General features: G+C 43.7%; 1 protein-coding gene and 1 long non-coding RNA gene across 9 annotated transcripts in view; one reads left to right on the top strand and one right to left on the bottom strand.

The window, feature by feature from the left end:
• WWOX (WW domain containing oxidoreductase) overlaps positions 1 to 20,545 on the bottom strand; it is a 1,195,262-nt gene that overhangs the window by 835,079 nt on the left and 339,638 nt on the right. The gene's annotated exons all lie outside the window — the stretch shown is intronic.
• On the top strand, positions 40 to 20,042 carry LOC105239306. Of its 2 annotated transcripts, XR_004618879.1 has the most exons (8): positions 40 to 203; positions 1,959 to 2,066; positions 6,420 to 6,518; positions 13,308 to 13,402; positions 15,117 to 15,253; positions 15,799 to 15,872; positions 16,272 to 16,552; positions 17,050 to 20,042. It is a non-coding gene; the product is annotated as an uncharacterized LOC105239306 (long non-coding RNA). The 2 variants fall into 2 exon arrangements; XR_002143545.2 differs by lacking the exon at positions 6,420 to 6,518.

The following is a 20,545-nucleotide window of genomic DNA, read 5'->3' as shown; positions in this document are numbered from 1 at the left end:
GCCTGGGAGGCGGCTTTGCCACACCCGCGGAGGTGTTGCTAGACTTGCGGGTGTCCGCGTGGTGGGGCTTTCTCAGCTTGCGTGTAGTATAGACGCCAGGAAGGCCAGAAACCGTGGGGTTGCGGTTAGGGCGTGTGGACTGCTTGTGAAGAGCTGGAGTAGAGCGGGGCGAGCGGACCTGAAGAGGACCACGGGGACCTTGGGTATCAAGGGTGGGGGGCAGAAAGGGGTCGCGGATGGTGGGAATGAGGTACTTGGGGTCTCCAGTCAGCCTTCTCTACAGATTGGCCAGGGCACTGACGTTTGGATAGAAGGTTTAGGCTCTAGTTTTGACCTCGCTTAAGGCCTTTCCCATCGCCGGGCCTCCCTTTACCCATCAGCTGTGAGTGGGTTGGGCCTGATAGTCTGAACGTTTTCTTGAGACCCAGAATGTTAGTTTCTGTCAGGCAGTTAAAAGGCAAGGAATTGATGCTCATTGTTCTAGGGAAGGGTCCAAGAATTGTGGCTGGAAGGCCTGGTGCAGACCTCTCAAAAGTGGCCTGGTGTGCAGCACTGTGCAGCCTTTATTTCTAAGGAGTGCGGTTCAGGAGAGCAGTACAGCCCCTCCACTTTAAGTCAGTGGGTCTCAATTTCCAGTGAGGTATAGAGTCCTTTTAAAGGAACAGGAATTCTCTAGGAGCCCTGAGGTTTTATGTACACAGATCCTAGTTCGGGAAACATTGATTTGTTTTTGGGTGGTGACCTTGTGCCATTTTGATCATAAACATAGGACTGCAGGCCCTGTAATTCAGTGGCTATAATGTGGCTTGTCCTGGTGAACGTGAATGTATGTATATTACCATCAAAGTGGAATTACAACATTTAAATGCATTGCGCTTGAAGATGCCTGAGAATAGCTAGGAGTCTATGGGATTAAGCTTGAGAAACTGCTCTTGGGGATCCATACCATGTGAACTACCAATGTGAATTTAAAAATAGCAACATGAGACAGCAGAAGATAGTGAGAGCCAATTTCAGTGATACAGTCTCAAGGGGGCCCTTTTGAGCAGGACCTTTGTGATTATGGTGACAAGGGAGAAGGCAGACCTCTGTCTTTGAGAGCTTCTTTTTTTTTTAGGGTTGCTAGGACTCTCTGTCTCCCAGTTGACCCCTTCTGAAGTAGCCAAGTCTGCTTGGATGACTGCCAGTCTTCCATGGAGTTCCCTGCTTGTGGTGGGGTGAACACTGAGAACTGCAGTTACTTTGTAATTCCCTGATCACTACATCATTTTTAAAAAAACAAATCACTTTATTATCCTCAGGAAACAATTGTCTGTATATGCAGAGTGGCACCTGTCCTTACAAATATCAGTATTACTGTGATTGTTTTTTATAATAGTAAAAACTTAGAAACCACTCTATACTCAACAATAGTGGATTAAGTAAATAAAGTATGTGCAAATTAACTAAGTAGGTTAATTAAATTGCGTTGCAGTCAAAGGGTAAGCTTCAAAAATTCAGATTCCTTAGCATCCCTGGAGATTCTTATTTAGTATGTGTGTCTTAAGAATCTGTATTAAAAAAAAAAAAAAGTTCCCAGATGATTTTGTGAGTAGTTTTGGGAACTATAGTATGGTACATCATAGAACTTAATATGATAGAGCACCGTACAGCCATTAAACAAATTATAGTTTATATTATAACGAAAGGTTACAATTTTTTAAAAGGTTATAATGTTTTAAAAATTACAAATTTTTAAAAGGTTTAAAATATTAACACAAAGCTAAATGTATACACACAAAGGATTGAAAAGGCAGACTAATATAGAGGAAGTTTTTCATGGCTGCATAAGTGAGCTTGTGAGAGATTCTTCCTTTTGTCTATTTTCTAAATTTTGTTCAGAGAAAATGAACAAATTTTTTTTTATATCTATAAATAATGAGCTTTCAAACATGGCTACACATGTGTTTTCCCACTAGTGGCTTTGTGGAAGTTCCATAGGAAGTCAAAGTTTGAGAGCATCATTGCAAATGATCATCCCCTTCAGCCTGAACAACTTGTGAAAGGCTTCAAAAGTGCAAAAAATGGTAAGAATTCTACAGTGAACACCTATATGCTTTTAAGTTCTACAGTTCATATTTTGCTCTCTTAGGACAGGTTTCTGTTGATTGCTGCTTTAAGACATTCAGGCTGTAAGGCTGAGTATGCAAAAGTTTCATATTTAAGCTCAAAAGATTATGCATTTCTATGAAAGTTAGGACTTGCCTTATAAATAAATACACAAATATGGCATAGAGTGAGATGATGGCTATGTTAAAGCAGAGCCTGGCACAGATGACACAGCTGGACAGGACAGCCATCATTATCTGCAGTCTCATAAAACTGGCACAGTCCCTGAGTCCCAGCAGTCATTCCTCAGCCTTAATAGTGCTGTAGGAGGCTCCCCGTGTGACAGAGTGTGAGGAGAGTAGGCAATAAGGTTCCCGTCCTAACACTAGACATTTCTGCCAGACAAGCCCTTTCCTGCTGGGCGATTGAGTGTTCTGGCTACGAGAATCGAAGAGCGATGCTCACAGGAGGAAGGCATACCAGCCCCTCTGGTCAAGAGACAGTACTGTGCTCTAAGTCAGTTTAAGGCCAACCATTTAGAACTCCAAGCAGCAGGGACTACAGCACTTAGCATGTGTGGCCAAATATCAGTTTCTGAAATCCAGGTTTATCAGTCTTTCAGAATCCAAAAGTCGCTCTTCAAGGCTAACTTGACCCCAGATGTCTAAAATGCAACATTATAGATCCTGCCAGTTCCCTTAAGAAGTTTCCTTCTCAGCGGAACCCACTGAGGAAACTCAGTTATGTTTTTCATGATGGAATATCTGAATGAAGAGGAGGCTCATTGGGTCCTAAGAGATCTCCTTCACTGGATTTAAGGGGTCATTGCTGAGTCTTTTGAAGGATTTGCAGGGAAATCACTGCAGGCTTCATGGAGCATGTGTGCATGCAGCTCACACTTCCCCTCACCTGTTCTGATCTGTGCTCAGTGTTGGGGAAGCAGCCTAAGAGCTATGTGTTACATATGTATGTGTCTATTCTGGGCCAAAATATGGGAAAGTGGGTGGGAGAAAGGAGCCGATATAAAATCACCCCAAACTGAAATTGGAGTAAGACCAGAAAGCAAAGAGACCTGGGTTTTGTGCTACTTGAGTCCCAAAGCCCTGCTGGAGGTTCGGGACAGACTTCCCTTTCAAGATATTTGAAGCCAGAAGGGGACCTGAAACTGTTTAAAAATCCAATTTAGTGAAGAGGTCAGGCCTTCAGCATAGCTGCCTGACAGGAAAAGGTGTGACCTTTCTGAGAGATGGGTCTACCTCTTAGTTTCCTTCAGTCTCTGTTCTTTAATACACCACATACAGCTGAAAATTTGAAAAGCAGTGTCTCTGACATGCAAAGAAGCAGGAACTGTCACCTGTAATCAGGAGAAGAAATGTCACCAGAATAGAACCATAGATGACCCAGATGTTTGAATTGGAAGACAATACTTAAAATACTTTTATTATACTTTAAAACTTTTACAACGCTCTTACAGGAGGAGGAGTCCTAGGTGGCAGCATGAGACGATCCTGAACTCACCTTTCCCCATGCACACACTGAATCTATACCTACATGTAGAAAAATTCTTCCTGAAGAAGCACCTGATAGCTGATGGAACAGTTGCTGCATGACGAAGGATAGAGGGACCACACAGAAAGTGGCAGGAGACATGGAGACATGATAATGTTGGGGACCCCACTCCTGATACTATGAACTGTGATAGGGAGAGACAGCACCGAGGGACCCAGGTGCAGTTTTGCCTGATCTGCGGCAAAGGAACAGAAAACAAAAACCAGTGATTTAAAGGACAGCTAGACTATAAGTAAGAAAGCCCATTTACTAACACTAAAGGGTCCACCAATTTTAGGGGGGACCTTCTGGAACTCTCTCTGAGGTCAGAGGCACTGGCAAGCACCATTGTTTATGTTTCCTCTATGTCTTGGTAGCACAGATGGGAGCAGAGCCCAGGCATTCCTGCTGGCCCACCACCTCAGTGAAACTTGGCCCCTAGCCCACACTGGCTCCAGCCAATCCTCCATGACCTGACAGCCCATGCCCTCCCCAGCTCCAGCCATCCCACCAGGGTGGCCCTGGCATGGAGCACCCACTGGCCCATGCCTGTTTCAGCTGCAATGGTCCCATCAGTGGACCCCCTGCGTGGAGTGTTCCAGCCTGTGACCACCCCAGCTCTAGTCATACTGCCAGGGTGGTGCCAACCTGGAGCATCCTAGGACCACCTGGGCCATGTTTACTCAAGTTTCAGCTTCCTGCCAAGGTGGCTTCAGTATGGAGTACCTTGGAACTCCTACCAGCCCACATACTAGCTCCAGATGTTCTGCCAGTATAGCCCTATGGAGGATCACAGGAGTACCTGACCTATGCTCGCTCCCATCTCCAGCTGTCCTACCTGGGTGGCTGTGGTGTAGAGCCCCTGTAACGTTTTGGTCCATGCCTACCTCAGCCCCAGCCATCTCACCAGGGAGACCCTGGGCGAAGTACCCTGACACCTCCAACTTCTTCCTGTTCCATCTCCAGCCAGTCAGCCAGTGTTGCCAGGTACATGCAATTTACACAGGGGACATTCCTACACAAGGCTACTCCTTCAAAACTTGTAGAGTTAGCTGTTCTGCTTAATTCACAGAAACAAACAGTCAACCAAAACAAGGAGACAGAGGAATATGCTCCAAATGAAAGAATAAGATAAAACTTCAGAAAAAGAACTAAATGATACAGAAATAAGCAATCTACCTGATACCAAGTTCAAAGTAATGGTCACAGTGATCTCACCAGACTCGAGAGAAGAGTGGATGAACTCAGTGAGGACTTCAACAAAGAGAGAGACAGTATAAAATAAAATCAATCAGAGTTACAGAATACAATAACTGAAATGAAAAATATACCAGAGGGAGGGCACCTGGGCGACTCAGTCAGTTAAGTGTCTGCCTTCAGTTCAGGTCTCTCAAGGTCTAGGGATCAAGCCCCACATGTGGGTCCCCGATCAACAGGGAGTCTGCTTCTTCCTCCCCCCCCGCTTGTGTGTGCACTCCCTCTCTCAATAAATAAACAATCAAAGTAATAAAATAAAGGAAAAATAAACTAGAGGGAATCAATAGTAGAATGGGGTTGGAAAGAATGGATCAGTGACCTGGAAAACAGGGTAGAGCACCCAAGCTGAAAAGCAAAAAGAAAAAAGAATTTTAAAAGTGATGTTAGGTTAGGGGACCCCGGGACAACATCAGGCTTACTAACGTTCACATTAGAGGGGTCCCAGAAGAAGAGAGAGAGAAAGGGACAGAAAATTTATTTGAAGAAATAATTGCTGAAAACTTCCCCTAACCTGGGGAATGAAACAAATATCTATGTCCAGGAATCCCAGAGAGCTTCAAGCAGAATGAACCCAAGGAGGACTGCACCTTGACACATAGTAATTAAAATGACAAAATTAGTGATAAAGCGATAGTCAAAATAAGCAGCAAGAAGAAAGCAAACAGTTATGTGCAAGGGAAACCCCATAAGGCTTTCAGCTAATTTTTCAGCAGAAACTTTGTAGGCCATCCATAAGGCAGTGGCAGGATATATTCAAAGGGCTGATAGGAAAAAACCTGCAGTCAAGAATACTCTACCCAATAAGGTTATCATTCAGAATTAAAAGAGAGAGTTTCCTAGACAGACTTTAAAAGAGGTTTAACCACTAAACCAGCCTTACAAGAAATGTTAAAGGGACTTCTTTATGCAGGAAAGGAAAGACCATATGTAGAAATAAGAAAATTATGAAAGGAAATAAACTTCATTGGTAAAAGCAAACATAGAGTAAGGGTAGTAGATCAGTCATAAAGCCGGTATGAAGGTTAAAAGACAAAAGCAGGAAAATCAATTATTTCTAAAAAAATAAAGTAATTCACACACACAAAAAGATGTAAAATATAACCTAAACAGTGGAGGGGTGGGGGACGAAAATGTAGTGCTTTTAGAATGTGTTTGAACTTAAGTGAATATCAGCTTAATATAGGCTGATATATACTTAGCATGTTCCATTTGAACCGCATGGTAAAAACCAGTACCTATAATAGATAAGCAAAAAAAGAAAGGAAAGGAATCCCAACATAACACCAAAGAAAGTCATCAAACCGGAAAGGAAAGAGTAAGAGAGGAACAACAAAGAACTCCAAAATCAACTATAAAACAATTAACAAAATGGTAATAAGTACATGCCAATCAATAATTAAATGGACTAGATGCTCCAATCTAAAGACAGAAGGTGACTGAATGGATAAAAAGACAAGCTCGGCGAGGGGGGGGGCAGGATGGCAGATGAGTAGGGAACCTCATTTCATCTGTTCCCTTGAATTTAGCTGGATATCAAACCATTCTGAATACCCATGAATTCAGCCTGAGATGTCTGAAAACATATCTGGAATGCTACAAGCAGGAAAATGACAGCTTTTTGCAAGGTAGGAGGTGGGGAGTTGTGAATCTGTGGGGAAATACCAGAAGATAAATGGAAGGGAAAGGGAGCCTCCATAAGCTGGCCTCTGGAAAGTGATATAACATTGGAGTGCAAAATCTGGACCCTTAGTAATCTGCTCCAGTGAGAGATATCCCTTTCTGAAAGGGGCTCTGGGGATGAAAAGGGCAGAATTCTAGCTGGGTTATTGTGGTCTCAGGATCCCAGGAGACGCAGACAGAACAGGGGCGCCTGAACTGATAAGAGTGCCCAAGCAGCGGAGCAGGATAACTGGTTATGGTCAGCGAGCCCAGGAGGGACTCTCGGCTCTGGTCACCATACACTGCAAGCCAGGATGGTAGAGACCACTCTTTGCCTGTGCACCCTGAGAAGGACTGGGACGTGCGGGCCATTTACCATCTCCTGGGAGGGATGAAACAGCTGTGTCCATGACTGGGCAATAGCTCACAGGGCGGTGATGGCCCCAGAAAGGACAGTAGGGCGGCACCCATCTGTGACTGGGAGCAGCAGAGCAGGGTGCATGCACGAGCCCACAACCATTCACAGTTGGAAAGGCACAAAGCGACTAATGCCCAGGGTCTGGGAATCCCCCTGGGAGGATTGCAGTGGGCATGAACTGCAGGAGCCTGCAGAGTTTGGTGCACTCAGAAGTGGAGACGGTTTGACCCAGAGGGTTTACTGAAGAGGGGGATCCAGGATCTTGTGGCTCTGGGCCAGTGATTCAGGCATGGCTATTTTTGCTTTGACCCTCTGAAGAGGCATGGAAAATCGCAAAGGAAACAAAAGCCACACAGACAACCAGCTCACATTGAGCCCATCCGCCTGACCAGTGGTGGAGCAACTCCACCCATGCAAAGACGCCTGAGAAGCAGAACAGCAGGCCCTTCCCCAAGAGACAGACCGGAAGAATTCACCTGAATGACAAGCTTATGGATCCCACAAGAGTGTAAAACTCCAGCACCAGGGTTAAATAGTATATTGAGCTCCAGGTGTTTCCTCAAAACTTGTTTATCCATCAGTCTAAAATTTTCCATTGATTTATTTTTCTATTTTTTTTTTACCTTTTCCCCATTTCAACTAGATTCTTATTTTACCAACTTTTGTTTTTAAGTCACTTTTTAACTTTCATTTTTTCACATCTACATTTTATAGATTTATGCCTCATTCTAGTACTTTTTTCACTTTTGGTTTTGGTTTCTTTGCAACTTTGGGATGTAGTGTTTTCTAACACACAGAGCAAAATTCAGTCAGGAACGAGTGGATCACCCTGCTTTCTCCACCCTGTGAGATTATAGTCTCTCTCCCCACCCTCTCCCCCTTTTTTTATTGTTTTGTTTCATTTTGGCTCTGTTCACTTTTCTGTGGTGGCTTCCAACCACTTTAGATTTTTTAGGGAGCATTTGCTTAAGTTGGACTCTGTTCTTTAGCTCACCCATCCTTTTCTGGTCAGAATGACTAGAAGGTGGAATTCACAGCAAAGGAAAGAACCAGAGGCAATGTTCTCTGCCATAGAGCTAATCAATATGGATATAAATAGGATGTCAGAGATAGAGTTCAGGAAGCAATTATAATGTTAATAGTTAGGCTTTGAAAAAGTATAAATGACAATATGGAATCTCTAAGGGCAGAAATGAGATCCAAATAGGTCAAATTTAAAATGCTATGAATGAGATGCAGTCTAAATTGAATGCTGTAACAGCTAGGGTCATAGAGGTGGAAGAGAGACTAAGTGACCTAGAGGACAGACTGACAGAAAGGAAGGAAGTTGAAGAAAAGAGAGAAAGACAACTAATAGCCCATGAAGAAAAGCTTTGAAAATTTAATGTGCCTTCAAATGTAACAATGTCAGAATTAGCAGAATCCCAGAAGGGTTGGGTAGAGAGAGAGGGGTCTAGAAGGTATATTTGAGCAAATCACGGCTGAGAACTTCCAAAGGAAGCCAGCGTTCATGTCCAAGAGGCAGAGAGGACCCTTCCCAAAATCAATAAAAACAGATCAACACCAGACATATAATAGTGAAGGTTGGAAATCTTAGAGCCAAAAAAGCTATCCTGAAAGCAGCCAGGGAGAGGAGATTCCTCACGTACATAGGGAGGAACATCAGAATAACATCAGACCTATCCACAGAAACCTAGCAGGCCAGAAAGGGCTGGCAAGATATATTCAGGGTACTAAATGAAAACATGCAGCCAAGAATACTTTATCCAGCAAGGCTGTCATTCAGAACAGAAGGAGAGATAAAGAGGTTCCAGGACAGATAGAAACTGAAAGAATATGTGACCACCAAGCCAGCCCTGCAAGAAATATTAAGGGGGATTCTGTAAGCAAAGAGAGACACCAAGAGTAACATAGACCAGACAGTAACAGAGACAATCTACAGAAACAGGGTCTTTACAGGCAATACAATGACGACCAATTCATATCTTTCAGTAGTTCCTTTGAATGTAAATGGGCTGAATGCTTCAACCAAAAGACAGGGTATCAGATTAGATAAAAAAGCAAGAGCCATCCATATGCCATCTGCAGGAGACTTATTTTAGAACTGAAAACACCTCCAGACTGAAAAGTGAGGGGGTGGAGAACAATTTACCACACAAAAGAAAGCTGGGGTAGCAATCCTCACATCAGACAAATTTGATTTTAAACAAAAGACTGTAGTGAGAGATGTAGAGGGACACTATATTATACTTAAAGGGTCTATCCAACAAGAAGATCTAACAATTGTAAATATCTATGCCAGCAACCAGTTATATAAACCAATTAATAACCAAAGTAAAGAAACATATTGACAATAATACAATGATAGCAGGGGACTTTAACACCCCACTCACAGCAATGGACATGTCATCTAAGTAGATGAACAAAGAAACAAGGGCTTTGAATGACACATTGAACCAGATGGACTTCACAGATATATAAAGAATATTCCATCCTGAATCAACAGAATACTCATTCTTCTCAAGTGCACATAGAACTTTCTCCAGAATAGATCACGTACTGGGTCACAAGTCAGGTCTCAACCGATAACAAAAGATTGAGATTATTCCCTGCATGTTTTCAGACCACAATGCTTTGAAATGAGAACTCAATCACAAGAAGAAATTTGGAAGGAACTTGAACACTTGGAGGTTAAAGAACATCCTGCTAAAGAATGAATGGGTCAGCCAGGAAATTAAAGAGGAATGTAAACAATCCATGCAAACTAATGAGAATGAAAACACATCAGCCCAAAACATATGGGATACAGCAAAGCCCATCCTAAGAGGGAAGTTCATAGCAATCCAAGCCTCTCTCAAAAAATTAGAAAAATCACAAATACACAAACTAATCTTACACCTAAAGGACCTGGAGAAAGAATAGCAAATAAAGCCTAAACCAAGCAGGAGAAGAGAAATAATGATTAGAGCAGAAATCAATGGAATAGAATCCAACCAAAGAAACAGTAGAACAGATCAATGAAATGAGAAGCTGGTTCTTTGAAAGAATAAGATTGATAAACATCTGGCCATACTTATTCAAGAGAAAACAGAAAGGACCCAAATTAATAATAAAATGATGAATGAAAAGAGAGAGCACGACCAATACCAAGGAAATACAGACAATTGTTAGAACATATTATCAGTAACTGTATGCCAACAGATTAGGCAATCTGGAAGAAATGGATACATTCCTGGGAATTTATAAACTACCAAGATTGAAACAAGAAGAGGTAGAAAATCTGAACAGATGAATAAATGGCAAGGAAATTGAAGCAGTAATCAAAAACTCCCTAAAAAGCAAGTCCAGGGCCAGATGGCTTCACAGGGGAATTCTACTAAATATTTAAAAGAGAAATAATACTGTTTTACTGAAGCTGTTTCAAAAAATAGAAGTGGAAGAAAAATGTCCAAACTCATTCTATGAGGCTAGCATTACCTTGATCCCAAAACCAGTCAAAGACCCCATCAAAAAGGAGAATTACACACCAATATTCCTGATGAACATGGCTGCCAAAATATTCACCAAGATCCTAGCCAATAGGAACAAACAGTACATTAAAAGGATTATTCACCAGACCCAAGGGGGATTTATTCCTGGGATGCAAAAGTGGTTCAACATTCACAATCAATCAATGTGATAGAGCACATTAATATAAGAAAAAACAAGAACAATATGATCCTCTCGATGCAGAAAAAGCATTTAACAAAATACAGCATCCTTTCTTGATAAAAACTCTTCAAAGTATAGGGTTAGAGGGAACATACCTCAATATCATAAAAGCCATATTTATGAATAGCCCACAGTGAATAACATTCTCAATGGGAAAAGCTTAGAGCTTTTCCTTAAGGTCAGGAACATGACAGAATGCCACTCTCACCACTATAGTTCAACATAGTACTAGAAGTCCTAGCATCAGCAATCAGACAACAAAAAGAAATAAAAGGCATTCAAATTGGCAAAGATGAAGTCAAACTCTCTCTCTTCACAGATGACATGATACTTTATGTGGAAAACCCAAAGGACTCTACCCCAAACCTGCTAGAACTCATACAGCAATTCAGCAACATGGCAGGATACAAAATCAATGCAGAGAAATCAGTCGCATTTCTATGCATAAACAATGTGACTAAAGAAAGAGAAATCAAGGAATTGATCCCATTTACAATTGCACCAAAACCCATAAGATATGTAGGAATAAACCCAATCAAAGCAGTAAAGGATCTGTACTCCAGAAACTACAAAACACTTATGAAATAAATTGAGGGTGACACAAAGAAATGGAAAAACATTCCATGCTCATGGATTGGAAAAATAAACATTGTTAAAATGTGCTGTCCAGAGCAGTCTACACATTCGATGCAATCCCCATCAAAATACCACGAACATTTTTCACAGAGCTGGAACTAACCATCCTAAAATTTGTATGGAGCCAGAAAAGACCCCAAATCACCAGGGGAATGTTGAAAAAGAAAACCAAACCTGGTGGCATCACAATGCCTGAGTTCAAGCTCTATTACAAAGCTGTGATCATCAAGACAACATGGTATGGCACCAAAACAGACACATAGATCAGTGGAACACAATAGAGACTCCAGAAATGGACCTTCAACTCTATGGTCAATTAATCTTTGGTAAAGCAGAAAAGAATATCCAATGGAAAAAAGACAGTCTCTTCAATAATTGGTGCTGGGAAAATTGGACAGCCACATGCAGAAGAATGAAACTCAACCATTCTCTTACACCATACACAGAGATAAACCCAAGATGAATGAAAGCCCTAAATGTGAGACAGGAATCCATCAAAATCCTAGAGGAGAACACAGGAAGCAACCTCTTTGCCCTCGGCCTCAGTAACTTCTTGCTATACACATCTCCAAAGGCAAGGGAAACAAAAGCAAAAAAGAACTATTGGAACTTCATCCAGATAAAACGATTTGCACGGCAGAGGAAACAGTCAACAAAACCAAAAGACAATTGACAGAATGGGAGAAAATATTTTCAAATGCCTTATCAGATAAAGGGCTAGTACCCAAAATCTATACAGAACTTCTCAAACTCAACACCAGAAGAACAAATAATCTAGTCAAGAAATGGGCAGAAGGGGCGCCTGGGTGGCACAGTCGTTGGGCATCTGCCTTCGGCTCAGGGCGTGATCCCAGCGTTCTGGGATCGAGCCCCACATCGGGCTTCTCTGCTAGGAGCCTGCATCTTCCTCTCCCACTCTGCCTGCTTGTGTTCCCTCTCTTGCTGGCTTTCTCTCTCTGTCAAATGAATAAATAAAATCTTAAAAAAGAAAAGAAAAGAAAAGAAATGGGCAGAAGACATGAACAGACACTTTTCCAATGAAGACAGACAAGGGGCCAACAAACACATGACAAAATGCTCCACATTACTTGCCATCAGGGAAATGCAAATCAAAACCACAATGAGATACCACCTCACACCAGTTAGAATGGCTAAACTTAACAAGGCAGGAAACAACAAATGTTGGCGAGGATATGGAGAAAGGGGATCCCTCCTAACTGTTGGTGGGAATGCAAACTGGTGCAGCCACTCTGGAGAACAGTATGGAGGTTCCTCAATATGTTAAAAAAATAGAGCTACCCTACAACCCAGCAATTGCAGTGCTAGGTATTTACCCCAAGGATACAGATGCACTGAAAAGAAGGGACACGTGCACCCCAATATTCATAGCAGCAATGTCCACAATAGCCAAACTGTGGAAGCAGTGGAGATCCTTCAACAGATGACTGGATAAAGAAGATGTCGTTCATACGTACGATGGAATATTACTCAGCCATCAGAAAGGATGAGTAGCTACCATTTACATTGACTGGATGGAACTGGAGGGTATTATGCTTGTGAAATAAGTCAAGCAGAGAAAGACAGTTATCATATGGTTTCACTCACCTGTGGAACATAAGGAATAGTGCAGAGGACCACAGGGGAAGGGCGGGAAAACAATGTGAGTAAATCAGAGAGGGAGACAAACCATGAGAGACTCTGGACTCCAGGAAACAAACCGAGTGTTACAGAAGGGAGGGGGTGGGAGATGGGGTAACTGGGTGATGGGTATTAAGGAGGGCACGTGATGTGGTGAGCACTTGGTGTTATAGGCAAGTAATGAAGTGTTGAACACTACATCTAAAACTAATGATGTACTCTGTTGGCTAATTGAACATAAGAAATAATAAAAATTAAGGAATAGAAAATACATTTATGATATTCTATTGTATTTACTGAAAAAAATCCATATATAAATGAACTCATGAAGTTCAAATCTGTGTTGTTCAAGGATCAACTGTGTCTACAACGGAGTACTACTCAGCTGTAAAACACGGTGAAATCTTATCGTTCTGAACAACATGTATGGATCCAGAGGGTACAAGGGTGAGTGAAAAAAATCTAACAGAAAAAGGCAAATATGATAGGATTTCACTTATGTGTAGAATCTAAAAAACAAAGCAAACAAAGAAAAAAAACCCCCAGAATTAGACTCTTAAATACAGAGAACAAACTGGTGGTTGCCAGAGGGGAGGGGATGTGAGGGGATGGGCAAAATAGGTGAAGGAATTAAGAGTTACAAACTTCCAGTTATAGAATGAATAAGTCACAAGGATGGAAAGTACAGAGTAGGAAATATAACCAATAATGTAATAATTTTGTATGGTTAAGATGGTGACTACGCTTATCATGGTGAGCATTTTGTAACGTATGGAATTGTCGAGTCACATGTTGTACACCTGAAACTAGTATCATATTGTATGTCAAGTATACTTCAATTAAAACTACTATTCTAGGTACATCGAATCACTTAGAGGAAAAGAGGGACAAAATGGGTAAAAAGGGAGGAATTTCAGCAGAGAAATTCTATAGCTGAAAAATGCTTTCAGTGTTTCCTGTGATGGCAGCAGCCTACATGTGCAAAGTTAACCTTTTATAACTAGGAGAATATATCCCCAGACCACACACACTTTCCTTTTTAATCATCTGATAAACAGATATTTATCCGCTGAGCACTCTCTGGGCCCCTGTGTCTTGCTTGTTAAATGAGAGGTGCCCTGGGGACTCTTAGCCGCCCCCCTGAGGCCTCCACTGCCCTATTGGAGAGGGGTCATGTCCTGGGAAGGGTTGTCTGTGAGCTCCGGGCCCCGAGGGCTGCGTCCCAGAGCCCGAGGCATCTGGAGAGCTGGGATGTGCGGCTTGCCAGCTGGAGAATAGCTCCAGGGCTAGGCTGGACTCCCAGTCATTTTCCATCTTCTCAGTAGCCAAGTCAGACCTCGTTAATGAGGGTCTGTTCCCGCTTGTCAGTGAAGTAACAGAGAGGACCGGGCCCACTTTATCCCAGGTGCTGGCCTGCGAGCGCTCAGGGCCTGGCTGGGAACAGCAGCCCTCTTCGTGAGCTTGGAGGGGCTCCTCTATTTGACGTGGTCCTCTGGACTCAGTGGGGACACCCGGGAGCTATGAGGGTATTGATGGCAGACCATCTCTAGCACACTCCTGGTCGCCCCGTTGGTCTTTGCTTTTGGAGCACTGATGGCCGTGAGGGAAACCCACACACCTGGCTCATAGCCAAGAAGAAGGCCCAGCCCATCTGACACGGGGTTGGGTGGTGAGGAGACCATGAGAGGGGAGGTGGTCTGAGGGGCCAATGTCAGGACACACTTTAGATTTCTGACAAAGTTTGAGTCCGCTGTGTAATCTGTTTTCCTATATAATGAGGCTCCTTGATGCCTGAAGAAGAACTGACTTTAATATTCAGCCATTTAGGCTAAGAGAGGTTATATTGGCATCTATTATCTATTGGTTTACGTTTTGGGGAGGGGGAGGGTTTTACAATGTTAGACATAAACGCCGCCTTGGGTCCTCAGCTGCATGTCCCAGTATGTCACAAGATGGCAGCCTAACACAAGGATTGAATCGGTGGCTGGCGGCCTCCTCCAGAGTCTTGGAGTTATTTTCGTCCCAGCTTGTCAAAACCCCAGTTTACCATCCACTTCAAAGAATTGCAGCCCTGGGTACTAAAAACCACGACCATCCAGGAGATGGGTTTATTTCTCTCTAAACAATATAACATGATTTTGATCTACGCTTTCCCTGCCAGAAAGGATGATGACCGAGTTAAGTGGTTTAAACAAGATGGAGGTTAAAAGAAGAGAAGAATGATGGGACCCTCGGGAGGAGGCATGATTGTGGCTGACATTCGGAAATTGGTGGTGCATCCATGAGGTGGAGGGAGAGGTGAGGAGTGGTTCCGCTGGCTGGATCACGGGTAGGCTGCAGCGGGTCCTGGATGGGGCTGCTTAGAGGAAGGTGAGGGAATTTCCACTGGGGTGGGCTTTGTTTGCTTTTGGAAGTGCCCTTCTTCCTTTTACTAGGAAATGATTTTCTGCCCAGTGACCTTGTTATTACCATGGAGAGAGACACTCTTACCCACAGAGTAAATAATACAACATGGGCCAGTGATATATAGACATGAGCTCATGAATTTCATGAGACAAGTGTCCTTTTCTGTGTACATGGAGGTAGAAATCAAGACAAAGGGAGCTGAAGCTATTTAGCAAAATTGCAGATTAAGATAGATTTATTTATTTATTTATTTATTTATTTATTTATTTATTTATTTTGACGTTGGACACTAACTGGTGACATTTATTCGTGACATCTGGGTTAGGAAGCACTTGATTGTAGTTTTCCCTCCTTATCAAGGGACAGCAAGTGCTTGTGGAGGGCAGATGGAAGGTGGCGAGGGCAGTAGAATGGGGTGCTGTCCCTTGTTATTCCAGGCTGCCTGTGGGAATCATGGGATCTGCAGCGCGGGAGCCCCACGGACATGCATAGAGCATCTGTGAAGGGACGCGTGAGTGACTGCATGTCTGCAATGCACTGAGAGGCACGGAGAGGGGCTGGCTCATGCTCATGCAGAAGAGCTTACTTCCTGAGCTGTGTGAATCCAGGGGCACCATAAAACACCCCTGTCCCCCACCCCCACCCTTATAGTAACGGGCATGCTCCTGCTCCAGGAACCAGGGTGCTTGGAATGCCAACGGCGAGTCATTCCTTCAGGGGGCGCATTGCTTTCTCCAGAGGTTTATTTTGAAATATATACACTACTTGAGGGTAGTAAAGAAACTCTGCATGTGACAGCCCTTCACCTGGCAGTTGAGCCTGGTCTAAGGAGTCAGGGTGGGGATGAGGGGTGGGGACAAGGGAGGAGATAAAAAGTGACTTGGTTCATGTCACCCTTTTGCCTCCACAGTGAAAACCTGGACTTAGAATTTCATCTGACAGGGCACAGCCCTGAGAGCTTGACTTATCTTGGTTGTCTATAACTGAGGAGAAGCAGTATGTCTTCCTTCCTCATTATTGCCTGGCCTTCCTTCCACTGAGGACCTTGATAAAGCTGTACGCAAAGACCACTAGGGGGCAGGTGTGAGGAGCCCTCCTGCGCCCGCCTCTTCTGTGAACTGAGCTGCTTTGCTTCACCTAGCTACGCCAGGCACGGAGTTCTGTTTGCCCAGAGGCTGATTGCCTTCGGAGGTGATTTCCCCTCCCTCTTGGAGACACACATGCTTTCCTTGAAAGCACAGAGCACAAATTTTTCATTGTGCATGAAAGTTATCTGTTATTAATGCAGAGTCCTGAACAGAGAATCAGTCCCGAATTAGTTATAGGTGTGCTGCTTTGGAGGTCTATAAATTCATTCTGATGCCAAGGAGGCCCTTCCTTTATTTTTCTTTCATTAGGTAATTGATCAGTAGCATTGATCAGAAAAAATTATGCCTCGTTAACCATATTCTCAGATGAAGATCAATGAAGTTAATTTTTAGTACATCGATTCCTTTATCGGGCACTAATTGGAAGGGATAAAGCTGTGTGATGGGTTACTGGATGAGACCCAGGACAGCCACACCCTCAAAAGGCAACCAGGAAATTTGATTTTGCTAACCTATAACAAAATGGGAAATTGTACCTGGTAGAAGGGGGTTTAAAGCTGTCCCAGTTCTCTAACATGAATAATACTTGATGCTCCCTAGGTATCCTTTCTGAGAAGGAGAAATGACAGAGCTCGGAGCAGCCCCTGCGCCTTGTACTGCAGATATGAGCCTCCCCCTCCTTCCCCTTCAGCATACATCTTCTTTCCTAAACCCCATGTCTTGTCATCATTGGGGGAAAACTTTATGTTGAGAGATGACAATTCACTGTGTGAAACGCAGAGAAAGCCAGAAGTCATCTACCAGCAAAGGCTTCTAGACTCAGAGTGTAACATATTGCCTTTTTAAATGACTTTTGTGTGTGTTTTGGTCTTCCGAAGGTGGGCCTGAGTATTGTCACCTTCATGAGAAATGCATATGGTGTGAGAGAAGGTGCAGAGTTTTTGGACAGCTGGCCAGGAGGTGGATCAGAGAAGCACTGGCTCCCGGGTTCTGGCAGTCTGGAATCCGAGAGCGTCTGCTGCAGTGACTGCATCGGCCTGTGATGGACGAGGCGGTGCAGAAGAGAAGGAGCCGTCACAGGAGGAGGGCCCAGTTGAGTCAGAGACTCTAGTCTAGTCCGGATTCTCAGGCACTGAACAGGAGAGATCCCTTACCTGTGAAATCTCTTTACCTGTGACATCCTAATGGCACTTGCCTGATGTTGGATTGTAATGCAGAATGTTTTCGGGTTCTTGGGCTTGGGGCACCGTAGCATTTCCTTTTTGCAACTGTCTATTTGAGTGAAAAGCAATTCAGGTGGTTTTCAGCACAAATTATTGTTAGAATAACCAAGTGCCATTTTAATGGAACCACAGGTCAAGAAATTAGGTTTAAATGAAATCCGAAGAGAATATTGTCGGATGATTTGACCAATTTGACCATCAGGGTACATTGGGCTGTTGAGGGGAGTAAGGAGGATACCTGCTTCCTTGAGAGTCTAAAAATTTTTTAAAATTTCACCAGCCACCTGCTCTAGATACTGTTGCTATTCCTCACTCAGTGGCAAGAGGCTGAACTAGTTGGTGTTCAAGGTTCTCTTGGCTTGAGGACTTGAGTGGTCCCTGAGTGCTGTATCATAAATTAGTGGGTGTTGTGTGTATTGGGAGCTCTTGGGGGTCAAGACTGCAGACTGTCATGGGCTATATTGTGTCCCCCCCCCCAAAATTCGTATGTTGAAGCTATAATCCCCAATGTCATGGTATTTAGAAATGGCACTTTTGGGGAAGTAATCAGGTTTGGATGAGGTCATAAACATGGGGCTCTCATGATGGGATTAGTGCCTTATAAGGAGGGACACCAGAGAGCTTGCTCCCTCTCTTTCTACCATGTGATGCCACAGTGCAAAGGCAGCCATCTTCAAGCAGGGAGGAGGGTTCTCCCCAGAAACCTCAATGCTGGCCCCCTGAACTTGGACTTCCAGCCTCCAGACTGTGAGAAGATAAATTTCAGTTGTGTAAGTCACCCAGTCTGTGGGATTTTATTGTTATGGCAGCCCGGGCAGACTAAGACAGTGCCCAGGGAGGTTGAGACTGCTGTGTCGGTAGAGGGGTCTGAGGATCTGTGTCAGTAGGTTTTTGTTAAGGTGGTGGACAAGTTTGGTTACCTCCTCCAGGCAGCAGTCCTGGAGACTTTGGTGGACTCACAGTCTTGGGAACTTTTCTAATTTTGGTGGGATGTTCCAGGTATCCTCCCCCTTCTACCCTGTTGCCTCTTACTTAACTCCTGCTAAGAAAAAAAGATCAGAAGAATTTAACTTTGTCCTTAAGAGATTTCTGTATATCTTGAGAAAAATACAAAACAACCCAATAAATGGCCCTATGTCCAAACACCCTGCTATGCTCCCAATAGCATTCTTTGATGGCTAAAGACATATGTCATTTGGCTTCTCAAGAACCAGCAGTATAAAACCTGGAATTCAGGGGCCTCCTGTCAGGAACTGTACCCTGTTTTCCAGTTCACAAGTTGGTCTGCCAGTTTCATGGATGGTGGTAGAACACACACGAGTCCTGGGTCAGAGGCCAAGGACTCCAGTCTCACAGCAGTACTGGTGGCCCATAATCAGCATTTTCCTGTACTGGTTCAACTCAGCTTTCACAGGAGAAGAATCTTAGGGCCTCTGAATTTTTGTAGTGGGGAGTCAGCATACCTGCCTTTCACTCCAGAGGGAGAGCAAATCTCTGTCTTTCAAGGCTGTTCACTGTACAAACATCCTTGAAAAGATAGTCCAGAAAAAAGGCCACCAGTGCCTTTGCTCATGAGATATGCAGAAATGTGATAGTCCCGTGAAGAACTGTCTCCCAACATCTCCACAACCCATGTCCCACCTTATCTGTCCTCACCCCTGCCTCACATTGCATGCTCAGTCATGACAAGCTGCTCCTCTCCCTTCCTCATGAGGCTGCTTGTTCGTGATGCTTTCTCCCCCCCACCCCCCGATGCTTCTTGCTCATCCTTTAGGGCTCAGCCTGAGTGCACTGTCTCTGGGCTGGGTTAGCAGGCCCTCCCTGGCAAGCTTTCTATGTAAGACCATGAATTCCTTGATGAAGAGCACAGGGTGTGGCACACTTTTCCAGAGTGAAGAGCCCCTCCTTGGTTTCTGAAGACCACCTACCGTCATTGCCACTCTACTGGATCCTAGGCAAATTCAGATGTGGGTGTGGCTCATCTTTCCATGGGAATATTTCCTGCCCTAGCCAACTGAAAGCCCTTCTACCCCCGAGGATGGGGCTCTGTGTTGGACACCTTGGCAGAGTGACAAGATGGTATTGGGCACACATTAAGTCCTCCCCAATGGGTGGGCTGTTTGATGCTGTGACTCACCAGGGATGGTGCTGGCCAAGCAGATACGTGCCGCTGATCTGTGCTGAAGTGAGGTCCTCTCTCGGACATTGAGGTCGCCTGCTGGACACAATTCTCTGAAATTGTATTGACCTGTGGACTCCTTTGCAAGTAGCTATAATCTCTGCGAGAAGCAGCCTCTACAATATACCAAATTTGTTGAGGTCTGGGTTTAGATGTTTTCTGTTAATTAAAGAGCTGCATTTTCTCATTTTGAATTATGGAAGGTAATTTCTGGGGCAAGGAAACTTCTGTGTTCACAAGTTTTCTCCCCTACAGAAGACAGAAATTCAAGTTAATCTGGGAAATATTTATTGACCATTTATAGTATGTGGGGGGAAATTAGGAGCATAGGAAGTGGACGTTAATGACAATCTGGTCCCTGCCCTCTGGAAGATTCTGTCCAGAAGGATGAGATCATGGCACTGAGTGAGAGCAAGTCCTGCAAATATTAGACAGATAACCAGGAGATAAGACTTGTTTGCCTGCATCTGGAAATGGAGCTATAATATTTATTTTACTGCATAACAGATGACCCCAAAACTGACTCTTGTGAGAATATTTATTACCTCAGTTTCTGTGGGTCAGGAATTTGGGAGTGGGTTAACTGAGGACTTCTGGCTTCACTGAGTTCCTCATCTTGCAGTCCAGACATCAGTCAGTTGAAGGACTGACTTGGGCGGGAAAGTCTGTTCCCAAGAATGGCTTGTCCACATGG

This window comes from Ailuropoda melanoleuca, chromosome 12, assembly GCF_002007445.2.
Source record: "Ailuropoda melanoleuca isolate Jingjing chromosome 12, ASM200744v2, whole genome shotgun sequence".
In the NCBI taxonomy this organism is placed as follows: Eukaryota; Metazoa; Chordata; class Mammalia; order Carnivora; family Ursidae; genus Ailuropoda; species Ailuropoda melanoleuca.
Note: the sequence above shows the minus strand (reverse complement) of the source record. Positions and strands in the feature narration are given on the sequence as shown.